The following is a 784-nucleotide window of genomic DNA, read 5'->3' on the forward strand; positions in this document are numbered from 1 at the left end:
GGGGATTGTAAAATATTGATATGCATTGCTCAGACGCATATTAATTTTACAGTCCCCGAATTCTTATCTATATGAATTTTTTGACGGTCTTGCGTTTTGGCTCCAAAGTTAAACTAAAGTTGGACAAACTTGATAAAACATAGAACATTTTTATTATACTTACTGCTTGAACGTTCAAAGAATGATTACCATGGTGATTAATATATGCTTCTTCATGAACATGTGCTACAAGAATATTTATGTACGTACAATCAATAGCTCCAACAGCTGCAAATGGCTGTGCAACTAATGCAAATTTGTTCTGTACAGTAGGCTTTTCATGTAGCGTCATGAGAAATTTTATATAATACTATTGGCGTAATAAATGTATATTTATTAATTGTGCCACTTTACGTATGCAACGGCTAGCAGTTGGATGATTGTACTACTAATTCGCATTAGTTTCCAGCTGGTCTTTGATAAGAACCATCAGTAAAAAAACTAATTGTAATTGAATTTCCAGAGACAATCCAGTTATACGTTGTTTTTCTAAATGTTGTCTTAAATTATTAACAATTTGCACGACCAAAACTTGATTTAGTCCGAACTGTGCAATAAATTCTTGTTGTGGAAGTTCAAATGGATTTTGCGCATCGCGCAACAATCTTCTCTCTACTTTTCTTTCAAGCCTCCGCACTCTTTGTTGTAAAAATAATATATTCCATTCTAAATAGCCTTCAGTAGCAAACCAATGTACTATATATATGGAGCCATGGAAAGACAAGCCATGGGGTTTCCCGCGGGG

Source organism: Mycetomoellerius zeteki, unplaced genomic scaffold (genome assembly GCF_001594055.1).
Source record: "Mycetomoellerius zeteki isolate Tzet28-1 unplaced genomic scaffold, Tzet1.0 scaffold216, whole genome shotgun sequence".
In the NCBI taxonomy this organism is placed as follows: Eukaryota; Metazoa; Arthropoda; class Insecta; order Hymenoptera; family Formicidae; genus Mycetomoellerius; species Mycetomoellerius zeteki.